Raw genomic sequence first — 18988 nt, 5'->3', positions numbered from 1 at the left:
TAAACTAGTTCCCAGATTTTAAGTGTGATGCTATAGCTTTTCCTGTCAAATGAAACTCTTTTCCTTCTCCAGATGGAATGAGTGCATACTTGGATTAGACCCACTAAAGCCTAATCATAGCTAGGAGTGGGGAAGAAACCTGATTCAGGTCACATTTAAAAGTGAAGCCACCAAGTGCCGTTCGGTGGCTCCCCAAAAATTCCTTCTCAGTCCCTGAAATAGTTGCTAAGCAAAGGAACTATAGTGGGAGGGCTGGCATTGCAAAAGGCACAAGGAGGGAGTGGAGAAGCCTTAAATACTAGGCTAGTCCATTCCTTCTCATTGGAGAATTAGTCTCATTTGGCTACCAAATCCCATCCCAAAGAAAGGGACCACTTTGAATCTCTCTCTGTGTTGTGTGTGTGTGTGTGTGTGTGTGTGTGTGTGTGTGAGAGAGAGAGAGAGAGAGAGAGAGAGAGAGAGAGAGAGAGAGAGAGAGATATCTGCCCTCACTCTGAGAAGGAACATAATTTTGAGGGGATATTTATAAAGACCTTTCACACAGAATGCACTCTCAGGCACACTCCCACTCAGAGACGCCAGGTTGATGACACTAATATCTTAAATGAGAGCATCCTGTGCATGTTCTCACCATACGAGGTGAGCCAGACATCTGAAAGAAAGAAGGCCTTTTCACCCTTTTTTGGCTCTATTGTCCGTCATTGATAGATGATCTTGTCTGAAATATGGACAACAACAAAAATGTCCTTGATTGGACCTGATTAATAAGTTTCTTCCTGCAGTCTCTGATCCTCTCTCTTCTGCTGTTTTTGTTCTGTTATTAACATATGCTTATACTCTTTTTAAAAGTCCAATAAAAAGATGGGGTTGGTTTTTTGACTCAGCAGTGGGTGTGGCAGCATCATAGCATGGGTTGCTGGTACCTCTAATGGGGCAAGTGTTACACACATCCCCACCGGTGGACTGGGCAGCTGGGCTAGTGGCGCACACCCAGGGGTCTTACACAGGCTCTTCACCTGCTGCCTCCGTGCACCTGCCCACTAGTCCAAGCTGCCCACTGCCGTTCCTCAGCTGCCAGGGCTATGTGCCTGGGGCCGCGCCCCCTCCCCCCATGCTACGCCTCTGAGTGTGGCATCTACTGTATTGTCCTTTCAGTAGCAGACACAGCCCACTTTTATTTTCTCAAGCTTTTCAGACGTAATTCTAATTTGTGCCATTAAAAAAAAAAATGATTACCAAGCTATGGAATGTGTTCATACCTTACCTTTCCTTTCAGCAGCTCAGCAATATACAGCTATTACTTGGCGTTGTCATTGCAGATCCTGGAATGCTAATCCAGCACTAATATAGATGTGTCTCGCACATATGGCCTACGCTACATCGATTTAGACAAGCATTCATCATGAACTAATTAAAACTCTCTTTTCTGCTTAATTATTGGTCTCCAATGATATTAGATGAAGACAATGTATATCTCAAGAAGTTGACAGGCGTGTGCACTCTGGAAACAGTGATAGCTGTCATACACTTGGTGATTTCAATTTTCTTTCAAAATTATGCAGGAGGAAGCACTTCTGTAATGCCTTGAGAGAAAAAAAAATTAAATAAGAGAGAGAGAGAGAGAGAGAGAGAGAGAGAGAGAGAGAGAGAGAGTGTAGAGAACAGCTGCTGATATTGATTCTATGAATCTGAAACTTTATGAAACCATAGATGGATACATTTGACAGAAGCATATTTCTGGAAGACTTTCAGACTTAAGCAAACAACATCTGTTAATATTGACTTTTGGAGTGGGGTGGGGAATTACATCGGAATTTTTCAGAAGAATTACAATCAGCAATTGATTGAAAAATATGTTCCAGTGCTGTAGAAAAGAGAGTATAAAATACAAAACAGAAGGTTAGAGGGTCTGATTTCTTTTCAGTGTATAAGATTACACAGCAGTTGTATTTCACTCTAAATGGGCCATTGAAATAAACAATGACTCACAGCAGAAGTCGAACCATATCTACTTAGAAGTAAATCCTGTTGAATTTAGTACGGCTTTCTCCCAGGTAAGTAGGGTGGGGATTGTAGCTTGACTATCTCTTGTTAGGGACATTTCAGGAACTCTCAACGGGATTTCTAATATTTTGGAATTACTTGATCTTGTTTCCAAAGCATTGTTAATGCATCAGGAATCATCCATTATTCTAATTTTCTTTACTAAACAAACAAACAAATAAATAAATAAACCTGGTATTTGTAGGAAGTTCTGTGCATTGGGAAACTTGCTATAGTTTTCTTCCCCTTCCTCTGATGGCCTCAGACCAGAGATTCCCCCTTAAAGCTGCAGAAGGGGGAAACATGCTGGTTGTTGTTGTTGATGATGACGTTATTGTTGTTGTCATTGTCATCTTGCTAAAGTGGCTATTCTTACAAAAAAAGAAAGAAAAAGATTATTATTACTTCCTCAAATTGCTGAATTTACCTTGCTTCCCATCCACATATGTTCACAAATCATAAAGGCAAATCATATGTTCACAAAGGCTAAAGACAAATGCAGTGAGGTTTGAACCTGGTACTCTCTGGTCAAAACTCCTGGCATCAAAACCTAGTACCCTTGGAAAGCTTTTGGACGTTTAGCATCCCAGCAAGGACCACCTGCACTGTTTCCCTACACCTGAGTGATTCCCAATTGATGGATACCCCATTGGTCCGACTGAATTTAAGGCAGCTCTCTGTATTTCATATTAGGTATCTTAACGACAATTCAAAATACAAAATGTATGGCAAAATGAGACTTCTCTCGGGGAAGAGAACCATTTCTTTGAGAACTGCACCTAGCACAATAATAGAGCTCCACTGAATTTGACAGTTCCTTTTAGGTGTGTTACCTACTCAACCATCTGGATGAAGTAGGTTAAAAAATATGGGGCTAGGACATGAAAAAATAAGCACATAATACATACACTATGCATCTCCTGTCTGTGCCCATTTTGGTCTATGTTGCCAGCTACACATTCCTTATAAAGTCCACAGCACTTCTGTCACCACTTGATATATGCTGCCTCACCATGTCTAACATTTGTCCCTTTCTGCTGACTGAGAAATGTTCGTTTTGGTGGCAGATCGTTTAAAGAGCCTTGACACTGATCACTTGTTTTGAAACATTTCCTACTTCCTGCAAATCTGGGATAACTGTCAGGACAACATTGATGGAAATCTGTCTTTGGTGTGATGACTCTTGGGAGCTTTGCCTTACAGCTACAGCAGTTTATTCTGCTTCTACAAAACACACACACACACACACAAACACACACACAAAACTATTGGATACAAGGAGTTGAGCCAATGATCACATTTAATCTAGATGAGCATTAAGATCATTTGCAGATCACTTACATGACAATGGAGGATGGCTAAGATAACTGGGGTGCATGTTTTGTACATTTTCATTCTAAACATAGGAAGCTGCCTTCTTCTGAGTCAGGTCCTTAGCCATTTGTGTACTACTTACAGTAATTGGCAGTAGCTCTCCAGGAGTTCAGCCAAGGTTCCCTGCCAGTCCTACTGTAAAGGGCTGGGGATTGAACCAGGGTATATTTGTAGCCCTGCCTGGATACACTAGGAATTGGACTTTAGACCTTCTGCATGCAAATCAGATGCTCAATAACATATCCTTCAACATTTCTCCCATGAAAATAGGAATGTCTCATTCCATGATGATGATTTTACTATTTATACCCCACACTTCTTACTGAATTGCCACAGCCACTCTGGGCAGCTTCCAACATATATAAAAACATAACAAAACATTAAACATTTTAAAAACTTCCCTATACTTGATTACAACAACAATATTTATTACGGCCGTAGGCCCATACCGGTAAAAACAACACATAAATAACAGCTTGTGCACGTGGGGAAAAAAACAGCCGCTAAAACACCACTATAACAATAAAATACTATAAAATAGAATGGCATACTACGCCTTAGTTAGCTTGTAGTGCTCCTTGGCGTCGCTTTTGGGTAAGGACAGCGACCAGGAACCTAGCCGCTTTCAGGGTCGTATGAGTATCCTTATCCTGCAGGATTTGGGCAAGGTGGAATTTTGGTGGGGTACCCTCTAGTTTCTGTATGATTGATCCCAACAAATTTGCCCGTGGCACGTTGAACAGGGGGCAAGTGAACATAATGTGCTGGAGCGACTCCCATGAAAATAGGAATGTCTCATTCCATGACGATGATTTTACTATTTATACCCCACACTTCTTACTGAATTGCCACAGCCACTCTGGGCAGCTTCCAACATATATAAAAACATAACAAAACATTAAACATTTTAAAAACTTCCCTATACTTGATTGCCTTCAGGTGGTTTGGGAGTCAAATAATTCCATACCCTCCAACATTTCTCCAATGAAAATAGGGACATCCTACCATCCCCTCCAACATTTCTCCAATGTCCTAAGGAAAAGTTGGACTTTCCGGGATCAAATCAGAAACTGGGATGGCTTCTCTAAATCAGGGACATCCCTGTAAAATAGGGACACTTGGAGGGTCTGCAATAAATGGAACAGTTGCATCTTCATGTGAACATATTGAGTTGATATTAAAGCATTTTGATGGGGCTAAATGAAAAATTGGCAGGTTGTTTCCACTATCATGTTCAGGATCAGCAAAAAACAAAGAAAAGAAAAGAGAAAAACACCTTTGCCTTTGAGTGATATTTTAGGAGTGAAACTGAAAGGGAACAGGCATGCAAATACTAGGCCTTGGTACCCTGATAACAGGTTTGACTGTAATGAGGGTGAGTCCCAATACAAACCAAGAGACATTAGCCATTTCTCAGGGGAGTTTCTCAGGGGTGGCACCTACCTGGTATAATGTCCCTGCAAGTGTGATCTATCAATCCCAAACACTATGCTTTATGGAAGCTTCAGGTCAGGGTGGTGAGATGTAGTGAGGCCCTCAGGCTGAGAAAAAGTTCATCACCAATGATTTAGATACGCTTTATTCAGGAAGAGTTTTAGTGGAGCATTTCTCCAATTTTATGTGCTGTTAAAGCATGTTCTCCTTCATAGAGAGCACATGTTGCAGTGGGGTCCGACAGGCCACCCTCTGTTGCTGGGCGGGTTAGTATGGATGACCATCCACAGTGATTGGGCGGTTGGGTTACTGGTCAAATTTTGGTGTTGCCATTTAGGGGGACGGACCAAAGGTTATAAAATCAAGTCACACAGCACTGACTGGGCTCTTTTGCTGCATGCATCAGATGACCCGCCCACGCACCCTATTCTAGGACTATTGCGTTGACCTTGCTATGCCAGTCATGGGGTCATCTGCCATTGGGGCAGGGGTCTGGTAGGAATTTTGTCCATTTGGCTTTTTGGCTGGTGCCATTTGGTTTTTGCCTACTGTGTAGCAAATTGTCACAACTTGTAAGGTTGCGGTTTGGCATTGGTTAAAATATTGATTGGTGGAGGGGTAAGGATTGGCGGTGCCTGCCCCTCCAAAGCTGCTGTTGTGATGGAATTCCATTAAAGGAATCCAGGGGCTTGCCATTCTTTCGTCCATATCCCTGAATGGGGCTTACGGCCGTGCAAGCCCCCGGGAGCATACGGGGGGGGTGAGGGTCTGGTGCCTGGCTCCATGCTCTCCCCAATATTGTTTTCCCTTACTGGCTTTTACTGGAATCCGGAAGTCAGTTCTGTCTCTAGGCATGGGGATAGATAGTCATAATCAATGCCTAAGCAACCACTCACATTTATGTATTTTAATAACATTGTGGCCAGAATTATGCCAAAAACCTTAAACAAAAATTATGTGTGAATTGTGAATTATAACTGTTTTTGGGAGACAGGAGGCGGGCAGGTGTGGAGGATTCCCTGGTCCTGAATGGGCTAACTGTGCCCCTGAAGGACCAGGTGCGCAGCCTGGGAGTCATTTTGGACTCACAGCTGTCCATGGAGGCACAGGTCAAATCTGTGTCCAGGGCAGCTGTTTACCAGCTCCTTCTGGTACGTAGGCTGAGACCCTATCTGCCTGTGGACTGTCTCGCCAGAGTGGTGCATGCTCTGGTTATCTCCCGCTTGGACTACTGCAATGCACTCTACGTGGGGCTACCTTTGAAGGTGACTTGGAAACTACAACTAATCCAGAATGCGGCAGCTAGACTGGTGACTGGGGGCGGCCACCGAGACCATATAACACCGGTCTTGAAAGACCTACATTGACTCCCAGTACGTTTCCGAGCACAATTCAAAGTGTTGGTGCTGACCTTTAAAGCCCTAAATGGCCTCAGTCCAGTATACCTGAAGGAGCGTCTCCACCCCCATCATTCTGCCCGGACGCTGAGGTCCAGCGCTGAGGGCCTTCTGGCGGTTCCCTCATTGCGAGAAGCAAAGCTACAGGGAACCAGGCAGAGGGCCTTCTCGGTAGTGGCGACCGCCCTGTGGAACGCCCTTCCAGCAGATGTCAAAGCGATAAACAACTACCTGACATTCAGAAGACATCTTAAGGCAGCCCTGTTCAGGGAAGTTTTTAACGTGTGATATTTTACTGTATTTTTTGTTTCTATGGAAGCCGCCCAGAGTGGCTGGGGAGGCCCAGCCAGGTGGGCAGGGTATAAATAATAAATTATTATTATTATTATTATTATTATTATTATTATTATTATTATTTCTTTGTCTGGTGGGTTCCAGCTCCCCGGCTGGGGATAAAGGCCATTTCAGAGTGATGGCTTCATTTGCCCTTCTTGATGTTGTCACATAGCAAACATCCAAGACTGGAAGGATCAGGTAATAATGAGTGGTCAGCAACATCCCGTCTAGTGTGTTCATAAGTATATTTACTGTGCAACAACCTTGGAGCCAGCCAAAAAGCCTTTGAAAAAAGCCTGGTTGTTTCAAATCATTCTTACTGTCTTAAAATCCTTTAGCCACTTATTTGGGAGTAAATAATAACTTTGAACTCAACTGGATTTACTTATGGGTATATGTGCATAAGATTTTGCTGTGGGCATTTTAAATGCTCTAGCTTTTAATTGTGCTTTTCTCTGCTGTTTGTGTGCATGTGCCTATACACACATCAACCATCAAACAAAAGCACAATAAAAAGTCAGACATTTTAAAACAATTTGTCTTGTTCTAACCTTGTTAACCACCTATAAATCATTGACAAAAGTTGCTGTGTGTGTTTGTGTGTGTGTGTTTCTTTAAGCAAACAAACAATTTGCTATCACTGATTGAGTCCAGCCACTAGGTGCCAAAGAAGCTTTTTATTAATAATAATATTATTAATTATTATAATAATATTAATAATATTATAAATCTATTTCTACCCACCTTCACACAGAACTTTACTTGCATGTTAATTTACATCTATGTCATACATTTATAGCATATTTAAAGCATATTGCTTTCCAGAAAGAAATGCTGGCAAATGTCATTTACCCCTTACAAAACTACAATTCCTGGCACCCTTTTTTAAAAAAACTACAGTTCCCAGAATTCAGAGAAGCCATTTTCTTTGAATGTTCTTAACTGTATAGTATGGAATGTGGGTTTCTTTTGGGTTTTTTTCCCTTTGCGGCTACAATGGTTTTTGAAGAAAAAAAGAATAGGCACATTTTATCTTTCAAAGCAACTATTCAGAATGCAGGCTCATATATATACATTGCAGGTTTCGAAAAAAAAAAAAAGGCAGCAAAAGAAACAATAGCTCAACAACAAACCAGCCAATGTATTTTAGCCCTGTAGAGAACTTGATCCAAGTCCAATTGAAAAAGGCAAGATTAATCCTGTTTAGTGGGCGTAAAAGTATTTCATTGCATTTAATTACGTTTGTCTAGACATTTATGGGATGTAACTAAGTTGTCGAAAACGTACGACATCAAACTGCTGTGTGTGCTTCGTATTAAAGGGCCTCCTTTTGGCTCAAGAACAGTGAAAAGTTATTTTTCTGAAAACAACTTCTGAGGCTACAATGAAAAACATGATTTCCATTGTCAAAGGCTTTTTTTCTGGACAAACTCTTTTTTAAACTTAAAGAGATGCTTTAAAAATATATGCACTGAGAAGCTGGTTGAGATCTATGGAGGGATTACAACACATATGTGTTAAATGAGTCTTGCTTAATATGAACAAAGCAATTCATTATGCTTTACCCTGTTTTCCTAAGGGAAACAGAAGGAAATACGGTCACATAGAAATGCCAAAATAATCTGCTTCCTTTTAAAGGCTCAGCTAAACAAGGTTTGAAATAGAAATTCTGAACGGGGTGTTGTTAGGCAAACAGGACTCAAATTAATAATAAAATGCAATTTTCTGGCATCTTGAATATTTTCCTGTAGCTATCATAAGCAATGTCCTCCTCTACATGTGTGCACACATAGGAATCCAAACTAGCGGCACCTAGATTGAGGATTCTTTAGGAATCCACTTCAAGGGCCATATCTCATGATTTGTAGACGAAAAGTCCTATAAATGCTACATAAGGCTGGAAAAGACCCTTTTATGAAACCCTGCTAGACAGTGTAGAGCAGGAATAGCCAACATAATGGCCTTCAGTCATTGTGGAACTCCTGTTCCCATCATGTCTCATCACTGGCCATGATGGTTGTTGAGGCCTAAGGGAATCAGAATCCGGAAAGATCTGAAGGGTACCATGTTGACTGCTCCTGTTGTAGGCAGTACAGAGCAAAATGGGCCAATGATCTGACTCAGAACAACAACAACTATTATTATTATTATTATTATTATTATTATTATTATTATTATTACCGTATTTTTCGCTCTATAAGACGCACCACACCACAAGACACACCTAGTTTTTGTTTTTTGTTTTTTATATTTTTTTTATTAAATTTATAGAATACAAGAACAAAAGCCAAATTACAAATTTCAGCGAATCTAATGAACTTCCCCACATCTTCCAAACACACCTAGTTTTTGGAGCAGGAAAATAAGAAAAAAAATATTCTGAATCTCAGAAGCCAGAACAACAAGAGGGATCGCTGTGCAATGAAAGCAGCAATCCCTCTTGCTGTTCTGGCTTCTGTGATAGTTGCGCAGCCTGCATTCGCTCCATAAGACGCACACACATTTCCCCTTACTTTTGAGGAGGGAAAAAGTGAGTCTTATAGGGCAAAAAATGCGGTATTTTCTATTCCTCGCTTTGGAGTATAAACAAACAAACAAATAAATTATACAAGTCATTTTTTGTTTTTATACTGTGACTTTGTAGGTTATATCCAGCAGACAATTCTGATCCACCGACCAAGTAGGCATACAAAGCCAGGCTGCAGGTATTTATATAACAAGTCTGGCCAGTCTTGAAGCTTAATTGTGCCTGCCTGTTACTCGGCACAGTAACAACCAACCATATTCTCTTCCCATCCCTTAACTTGTGCCTTAATTGAGAGGTTCAGACTTATGTCACAAAAACCTGAGTAGGTTCCATAAGTTTCCTAATTCAAAAACTGGATAATCAACATCCTGTTCAGTTAACACCTCTGTGAATCAGAGTTCAACATGAAAGGCATGCGCTCTGCCTAACTTAATGGCAGAGCAGATTTCATTCCATGAGGCTGCTGAACAGAGGAAAGATAAGAAGCACTTCTATCGCCTCTAGTAAAAGACCATTTGTCTTTGGTTTCCCACAAAACTGTCACCTAGCAGCAGCCCCCACTCCAGCTTCCTTACATATCCATTTTTCTTTGCATGGCATGTCTCTTGTACTGTAAGCCTCAGGACAGGTAAGTCTCTGGCTACAGATTTTTGTAAGCCTCTTTGGGAGCCATTTCAGCTAAAAATCAGAGTTAAAACATTTTAAATAAAATGCATTTTGGGAATGATCTAGGACTTTGCCTGGCCAGTGGATTCCAGATTGTCTATCTAGTTTCAAAAATACTGTGATATGAATCATACCTAGATAACATTAGGGACTAGACAATCTGTTTCACCTGGGTTGTGAAGAAGAGCAAATTGAAAATGCAGAGGTGAGAGGCTAGCTGGCTGATTGATGTTCAGATGATTCAAATTACAAAGTAAAAAAGCAAAAGATGAAGGCTTCATAAACAAGGCAAGTTGGGGGAGGATATCGGGAGTGTCAAATGAACATCAAAGAATGCATGCTTGTCAGTAGTGGGGAAGCATCCCAAAGCTTTGACAAGTCCAGCCATTTGAACATTTTAAAACAAAAAGCCAAATTATCTCTCAAATCCTAATCAAAAGAGTATTTTGGACTGAATGGTAAGGAGGATATATGAATTATGTATTAGGTAATTATAATTAATGCTATATATAGTATCTTCAATGTGCAACTTTCTTTAAAAAACCCACCCCTTTTCATCCTCCCACAAATCTTGTAAGATAGGTCATTTTCTATTTTACAAACAGGGAAATGGAGGCTAAGAAACCCTGAATTACCCAAGGCTAGCCAGTGAATCAGTCTGAGGCTTGAATCCAAGATGTTTAATATGTGCGTAATAGATTGTTTCCTATCACATGCAAGTAATCTCTATGTCTCAAGCTAATGGCTAAGAAAGAGTATGATCTCATGGAAGGTTGATGCACATTCTCAGGAGGAAGCGACAGACATAGATTATTGATCAATACATCTACATTGAGAAAAATATCAGTAGCTGGTAAAAAATCACATTCTTCCATCTCCATTTCTAAAGAAACAGGGGCTGGGAAGATCATTGTCTGAGTTCCTAAAGAAATGTAGACATTATATAGGCAGAGGATTGGTTTGTTGAAGGTGGAGATGGGGGGATTCCCACATCGTTTATGTCAGGGGGAGCTGCAGAGAGATAGAGAGGCAATTACTAAAGTCCAGGAGCTGCATTGGAATTGATGGTTGGCCTATCTCAAGAGGTAGCCCAGGCATGGGACTTCAGACTACAGCTCCCATCATTTCTGACTATTCCCATGCTGGCTGGGACTGATGGGAAGTTGGTATAGCTCCATTGGAAGAGCATGAGACTCTTAACCTGAGGGTCATGGGTTTGACCCCCATTTTGGGCAAAAGTTTCCTGCATTGCAGGGGGGTTGGAGTAGATGACCCTCATGATCTCTTCCAACTCTACAATTCTACGATTCTATTTATTGTTATCAATATTTGACCTTTTAGGCTTGTGAATATGGCTTACATCTATATCTAATCAGGGCTGGGGAACCTCAGTCCTGAGGGCCAAATGCAACCTTTGGAATGCACTTTGGCCATGTCATCTTCTTACTCACCAGCCCTTGTTATCTGTGCTTAGTGTTTTTGCCTGGCTGGAATGTGTCCTTAAGTGGGTTCCCTAAATGAAGATATGTAGATGAACCTTTGGCCTCTGTGTAGCTAGTATAATGATTACTGTAGAAAGGAAAGAATCCCTGGAAGGTTTCTAGGAGAGAATGCAGTCCTTCTGGCTTCCTGTCTTTGAATGAGGGCTCATTCAAACTCCCTTTTGCACCACACAATCTGTGGAAAATCTGGTGGCTGTTTGTGGTAAAACAGGTTTTTTCAGGGGAAATTCTGGGACCAAAAAAATAAAAATGAAAAACACCCACATTTGGACAAAGAGCTTTAACACTCAAACTGTGTCTAGAAATGCAACTCCAAAGAAAGTCTGGCTGAGCCCTCATAGCTATCATATTTGCTTCACCAATAGGGATTTCTGGCTCAGGTGAACTTTGGGTTAGGCACAATAATTTCTTCGATGTTTCAGTCATTGGTTTAGGACACACATTTACTTCTTAACTTCTCAGTTCTCTGTTTCTTTCCCCTTGCTGCCTGGAGTAGCAGTAGACTGCCTTTGAAGGTCTCCACATGTACTGTCGGTAAATCTTAGTGCTTTAATTGCATTCATCTGGGGACTTGTTATTGTAAGATTTAATAGACTTTGGGGTGTTCTCTACTGCTGCTTTAAACGCGTTGGTGCCATCCTGCTTGTAGTGAGATTGAGGAGAAAAATGGGACCTATGGGAATGACGCCAACAGTCTGGTGACTAAAGAGATTCAAGATTTTTGCCTTTAAGTGCCCCCTCAATGACCAGCAGGCTCTACAGGGGGTGGTATGACTCACTCAAAGCCTTGGAGACGAAATATCCAGCGATAGCGAATTATCTTGGCAGAGGGGATATTCATCACTATCTTTGGATAGACCCCCTAAACCAAACAAGCTTTATTTTCTCCTGTACCCTACCAAGAAAACAGCTGTTGTTATTTGCAATCTAGCTGGTCCAGTAATGCTATTTACCGAGTGCTCGTTAAATGCTTCCATAATTATTCACAGGGACATAATGAACAGAACGACACATTGAAAGTTTATGGGCCGTGATAACTGCCCAAGCATATTCTGCTTTTGTTGTAAGCTGGTGACTCATTCTTCTGTTTATGACACAGAGCATTGGGGATATCTGAGCAGCTTTGACTCAGTCTGTGGAGTCGCATTGTGGTTCCTGTCAGTTCACCCACTGCCCTTCGTGGGGTCAGAAAGTGCGGCTGAATCATGACACAATATCTGAGCTGAGCTAAAGTTCCTCAGATAACATTTTTTTTCCTGAAAGAAAAAAAAATCCTTTTTTCATTCCCCACACCCCAGAAAAAGGAGAGCACCTCATAGAATCTCCTTTGTATGTGTGGTGGGCTCCATTCTCTGCCCTGACCCCCCGCCCCCCAAAAAAATCAGGGATATTTTTCAGATGAAACCCAAACCAAATTGGACAATTTGAGTGGACTTGGGCGTGGGTCAACCCATTAGGAGCTACCCAAGGCTGCCAAAAGGACAGCCAGTCAGGCAGCAGAGGGAAGTAGGAGAGGACGGTAGCCTCTGGAACTCTTGCTTTGCCGGTGCAGCCAGAAAATCTCTGAGAACTGTCTGGAAATCCATTGGATCCATAAGCCTCTGAGGGTGGACCATCCTCATAGGTCCCCCGCCTCTGCAGAGGACAAAATATGTTATAAGTGTAAATCTTATCAGGAAGTGATGTGACAAAGAACTTATGTCAATATCCCCCACTTGCGTGTCGAGGTCCCTAAGCCACCCCTCAATAACTCACAACACACACATATTTTTTGTTTAAGGTTTTTGGCATAATTTTGGCCACAACTTTATTGAAATACATAAAATGTGAGTGGTTGTTTAGGCATAGGTTAAGAATATCTGTCCCCCCACCCGAGGACAGAACTGATTTCCAGACACCACCAAAAGTCAGTAAGGGAAAACAATCTTGGGGAGAAATGGAGTTGAGGTACAGACCCTCACCTCTCCCCACATGCTCCCCAGGACTTGCCGGCCCTAGGCCCATTCCAGGGATTTGGACGACAAGATGGCAAGCCCCCTGGATTTCTTTAACGGAATTTCCCTTTCTGCAGCAACCTTGGACGGGCGGGCCCAGCCAATCCTAACCCCCACCACCAACCAATTGATAACCAATGCCTAACCGCAACCTTACAAGTTGTGACGATTTGCTACGCAGTAGGCAAAAACCAAATGGCCCAGCCAATCGGCCAGATGGACAAAATTCCTACCAGACCCCTGCTCCAATGGCAGACGAATCCATGACAGGCATAGCAAGGACAGAGCAACCTAAATTTAGGGTGGGTGGGTGGGTGATCCGTTGCATGCAGCGAAAGAGACCGCCCAAGCTGCAAGCATGAGATTTAAAACCTCTGATCCCTCCCCCCAAATTGCAACATAGAATTTGCCCCAGCAACCCTACCATCCATTCATTGTCCCAGGATTCCATAGTAATCCTGCCTAGCAACAGAGGGGTGGTCTGGTAGTCCCCACCGCAACACGTGCTCTCCATGAGGGAGAACACGCTTTTAAGATCACTTTCTTCCTGCCCAGTTGATGACATAGAGCGCGCATGCCAGGGGGCATGCCCCCAGTTGTGGGGGCAAGCCGGTGCTACTGCTGTCAGTTCAGGATGGGAGATGGCTGGGCAGCAAGGTGGGTGGTAAACCAGCGGTATCCCCAATCTGTCCCCATTTCCCAGTGCCAGAAACACACACTCTAGATACTCCTGACTGGACAGAGAGGCTGGAGAGAAAGATGGAATCTCTATAGACTACAGCAACTCCCCCTCTCCAACCCTCAAGTCTGCCCTAATGCTGCACTGAGTACCACAGTGGGCACAGCTGGAAGGGACCAGATCCACCCTGGTCACTCACCCAAGTCTCTGTGATACAGACCAGATCTGTAGCACTCTGCATCTGATACAATCAGATCATGAATGAGGGGCGTCTTACTCTGAGCTGATCTGGCATTCAGCAACAGCAGCCACAGACCCAAGGGCCAGCTGATAGGACAACTAAGATCCCCCAAGTTACCTGTCTGTGTACCACTTACCTGGCCTGCCCCACATTCCACACCATGCCTCTCCCTACCCTGAACCACAGCAACTGTTCCCACCCTCCTCTCCCCCAATGCTGCTATGCTAGGATAGCCATATTTCAAAAAGTGAAAATGTGATCACAAAAGTTGTTGAGCTATTTAATGAAGCTTTCTTGGGGGGGGGGCAAAGTTGTTGACTCCCCCCACCTCCAAAGTTGCTGAGCTATTTTTAAGGGGGGGGGGGAATTACACTTTTTTGCAAAAAAATAATAATACACTTTTGACATGGGTGCCATGCATCCAGACATTTCAGCAATTGCTACCCAGACACTGTTTCCAACAGTCGAATCTGGGCTATGTCTAGGAAATTCCGGAAATATGGCATCCCTATGCTATGCTCCTCAATGGCCATGCATGAGTTGCCTCAGCACTCACTACCCTACTGTCTAAGAGCAGCCAGTCACTCGTGGTCCGAGTAGGAATTTGCTTTTTTAGTTCTTTGGCTGTTGACTGGATTGGCAGGAGGGATATAGTTCTCCATCCCATCCTATCTCTTTATCTCAGGAGGACTGGCAGCTGGTATAAGGTGGTGCCTAAATAGTTTGGTTGGTCCTGACAGCAAGACATTGTGTGAAAGTCTGTTATTAATTCAGCTGATTTCCCCCGCACACACACACACATTTGGGCAAACACAAGGCTCATCTGTCCATTCCTAATATAAACAGTGTTTTAGTGTAACTGTGTGATTAACCTTCACTGCTGTCCTTAATACTTTTTGCCTTTGTACGTGCAGAAAACCTGCAACATATTTGTGTGCCATAATAAATGTGTGGCCTGTACTTTTACCTGTAATTGGTTGGGGTTTTTTTTTTTTAAGACATCAGAAGCTTCTTGTGCCATCTACCCCAAAGGAAACTTATTTTTATGAGAGTTCCTTTGAGGCTCGAGCCACTTGAGGAACAGGAAGCAGAAGACATAATTAATATTTTGAAGGAAAGATAAATGAATGCAGAAAAAGAGATGTTTTCAGAGAAGAGCACAGAGCAGATGGAGAGTTGATGAGGCAAGAAGATGCCATCTTGAACCTCTATCAAGTTAGACAGGTGGCAAGCTGCAGTGTTAGGACCTGATCCTGTAAAGTGCTGAGAGGGAAGTCTTCTGTTAACTGGGACATCTTGAGGTAAGTTGGGAGATTTAGACATAGTTTCAGCGGCTGCTCAGCACCTTACTCATTGTGCACCAGCAAAATGGGTTTCTGTGTACATGTGAGGACATGATATTATTTCTGCACAATGGCATCCATCGTGAACTGTTACAGAGATTTGCTGCAGTTGTGCATCCAACAGGATTTGAAAGGATGCAAGAATCCCCCCTGACCTATAATACCCTACCTTGTTCTGTTTTGGGTAAGATTTCCTCAGCTCATCAATCTCCGATCTGCTTTGACCTCCTCTCACCTCAGCCTTTTCCCTGAAACATCTGAATTGGGAACCTATAAACATATGACAGGGTGAATGTAGATCCACTTTTAATATTAGTACAGGAAGCAACCATATACAGGATCAGAGCACAGGTTCATCAGTCTACTGTCTACGCTGGCTGGTAGCAAATCTCCAGTGTTTCAGGCACAGAGCTATGGCCCTTCTCCAAAGATGCAGACCTACCTGAAGACACCAGGGACTGAACTACAGACTTCCTGCATGCAAAGTAGATGCTCTACCACTGAGCTAAATGTGACTGTGGCTGCAATGAGGCCAGAAGAGTTCAGTTCCCTTTAGCTATGTTCATTTTTATGTGTTTCTAAAAACGCTGTAAAGATTTGTGTGGTGCTACTGTAACACTCCTTGGAGAAGACCCTGATGTTGGGAAAGATGGAGGGCACAAGGAGAAGGGGACGACAGAGGACGAGATGGTTGGACGGTGTTCTTGAAGCTACAAACATGAATCTGACCAAACTGCGGGAGGCAGTAGAAGACAGGAGTGCCTGGCGTGCTCTGGTCCATGGGGTCACGAAGAGTTAGACACGACTAAATGACTAAACAACAACAACTGTAACATACTCGGAGGGACACAGGTGGTGCTGTGGGTTAAACCACAGAGCCTAGGGCGGAGGTTCGAATCCCCACAACGGGGTGAGCTCCTGTTGCTCGGTCCCTGCTCCTGCCAACCTAGCAGTTCGAAAGCACGTCAAAGTGCAAGTAGATAAATAGGTACCTCTCCAGTGGGAAGGTAAACGGTGTTTCCATGCACTGCTCTGGTTTATCAGAAGCGGCTTAATCATGCTGGCCAAAAGACCCGGAAGCTGTACGCCGGCTCCCTCAGCCAATAAAGCGATATGAGAGCCGCTACCCCAGAGACATCCACGACTGGACCTAATGGTCAGGGGTCCCTTTACCTTTACCTTTATTGTAACATACTGGCACCATAAGGTGTGGTTTATGGCCTTCATGGAAAAATTGACACAAAAAAATGAGAGTTCTGCATGGGACTCTGTTTCAACATGGTGTTCTTTTATTGTTTATGTCAATAATAAAAACAGCAGTCAACATCTTCCCACAGATTACACAAAAATTGGAACACTTAACTTTATAATTTTATGATCCTATGTTTACTCAAGTCTGTATTCTCTATATCGAAAACATTTTTCCTCATTCTTAACTGTAAATGGCTGTCTCCTTTTATTTTGTCTCCCATTAAGTCTTCTCTTTAAATTGTTTCAACTGACAGAACATTGATAGTTTCCTCAGCATTTTAGCTTTGATGTTCCCCTGCTGCATTTTTTTTCAGACCCGAAAAAAACAAATCAAATATATGGTTTGCTCAGGACAGGGGTGGGGAGGAAATTGGCCTGAACTAAGGATGGGAGAGAAATTAGGTTCAGGTCTCATTTAAATCCAAAGCTATCAGATTTGCACACTTTCCTCTAACATATTTTTTTTTAAAGGTAAACTTTGGTTGGCGGATTGCATAGAAAAAATTGAGCTCCGCTTCAAAATTTGCACTTTAAAAAAAATTCCTATGTAATCCACAGCCAATGTTTACAAAAAAACATAATGCATATGTTAGGAGAAAGTGTGCCTTAAAAAGTATGTATTGGTGGGAATTACACACAAAATGCATATTAGGGAATATCTCTTGCCAGAATATATAAACATTAGTTAAAACTGCATATAAACATGTGCCTGTTAGGAGAAACTCACAGTAAAATGCTGGTGATTTTACACACAGACTTTTTCTAAAAAGAAAGAAGAAAGAAGCATATTGATGCAAAATGTGGAGAACTGCATTTAAGACTGGGAAAATTAGAAAAAGGGGGGCACTGAAATTGCCAGATCCTTCCATCCCTAGTTTGACTGGCTAGAGCTTTGTAACTGGAATTTACATCTACTAGAAAGATGAAACCATCATCTAAGTACAATTCAAATGGACTCTTTTGACATCGCATCTTAGAGATATGGGTTATTTCACCATTGGTTCACACTGTACTTCATCTAAGGAAGAAGTTTGGTTTGGGTTTTTTTTTTTTTTGGTAGTCTCAGATTGCCAGAAAAACATGGGGCATCAGCCCCCAATCAATTGTCTCCCTTAAAACCATGCTAATGACCACATTACCTCTACAGGGCAATCTTAATATGTTATGAAGCCCACGACTCTTCTCAGTAAGTTAGACCGACTCTTTAATTTTATTTTTTTAATAAACCTCTGCTTGTGATTTATTGACAACCCTTTTAAATCTTGCTTTCCACCCCACCCCACCCAAGACATTTGTAATATATATTGGCAACAGGATTCATTGGTTTTCTCTGGAATTTCTCACTGAAATATTATCCATCTGTCAAGACTGCATGGTATTAAGCTACCCATTGTGTCGTAAGGATATTTTAACAAGGTTCCACTGTGTCCTGTGTCCTCTGGGCTTTGGAGAAGTATATTTAAAACTGCCTTTTATTTATCCCCCCACCACACACACACACACTGCAAGAGAAGGCTAAGGGCTTTTGTTGCTGTTGTTGTCAGTAAGGCTTAAAACTCCACCCACTCATACATACAGATACAATAGTCAGATGCTAACAGACACTCACCTCTGGTGGCACCCTATCAGGATTCATATCTGGGGAGAAATTACCCAAAAGACAAAGGTGCGAAAATATTGTTTAAAAAGGTGTCGTCATAGGTATATCACTGTATTCAAATCTGAATTGTCAAATTGTGTTATTATTGTTATTATGGTTTTTGTTGTATGTGTCTTTTGCAGTTGATGTTTGTATTGAAAAAATGATTAAACAAATTAAAAAAAAAGACATGCTATCCACCAGGAGTAAAAGACTCCCCTGATCCATCTCTGAAAAACTGAATACAAAAATGGGGAGGCTGACAATTCGAAATCAAGGTTTTGAAGTGATATTCAGTGTTCTGAAATAACACAGTATCTCCTGCGGCAGTCAGACTCTCAAACAGTTTTATTTGTAAAACAGGGCATTTGCTGACTTTTTTAAAGAGTTGGGGTGGCACCAATTTTTCTCTTATTCCTGTCCCTTTCCCTCAGATCTAAACTAATGTCTCCAGGGAAACATTCACTCATTAATATTGCAACTGCAATACCAGCATAATGCAATCAGATGCATCTCAATTCTCTCCTGAGTAGGATGAAATTGTGTTGCTTTTAGTCCCAGG

The 18988-nt window shown here is 42.1% G+C and overlaps 1 long non-coding RNA gene across 1 annotated transcript; it reads right to left on the bottom strand.

The window, feature by feature from the left end:
- Positions 1-1165: 1165 nt before the first annotated feature.
- On the bottom strand, positions 1166-15802 carry LOC309362201. The gene is made up of 3 exons (XR_014164869.1): positions 15706-15802; positions 2236-2329; positions 1166-1583 (listed from the first exon to the last, which is right to left on the bottom strand). It is a non-coding gene; the product is annotated as an uncharacterized lncRNA (long non-coding RNA).
- Between the last annotated feature and the right edge of the window lie 3186 nt (positions 15803-18988).

This window comes from Podarcis melisellensis (assembly GCF_964234715.1).
Source record: "Podarcis melisellensis genome assembly, chromosome: Z".
Classification (NCBI taxonomy): domain Eukaryota; kingdom Metazoa; phylum Chordata; class Lepidosauria; order Squamata; family Lacertidae; genus Podarcis; species Podarcis melisellensis.
Note: the sequence above shows the minus strand (reverse complement) of the source record. Positions and strands in the feature narration are given on the sequence as shown.